Consider the following 226-nt stretch of genomic DNA (forward strand, 5'->3'; position numbering starts at 1 on the left):
CCGGGCGACGCCATACATAACACATGCATACGACGTGCATGTAGACCCACATAGGCTGGGGAGAGCGCGGTAATCCCCTCATAAAGGAAACAGATCAGACAAATCCCCCAATCCCACGTTTGCCCCTCCCCCTGTCCCCCTTTCCCTCCCCCCAAAAAAAAACGAACATCCAAAACCCCCACACCCCCTCTTCGGCCCGCCACCCCCTCCCCACCTTAACACCTCC

This window comes from Penaeus monodon, chromosome 34 (genome assembly GCF_015228065.2).
Source record: "Penaeus monodon isolate SGIC_2016 chromosome 34, NSTDA_Pmon_1, whole genome shotgun sequence".
Taxonomy (NCBI): domain Eukaryota; kingdom Metazoa; phylum Arthropoda; class Malacostraca; order Decapoda; family Penaeidae; genus Penaeus; species Penaeus monodon.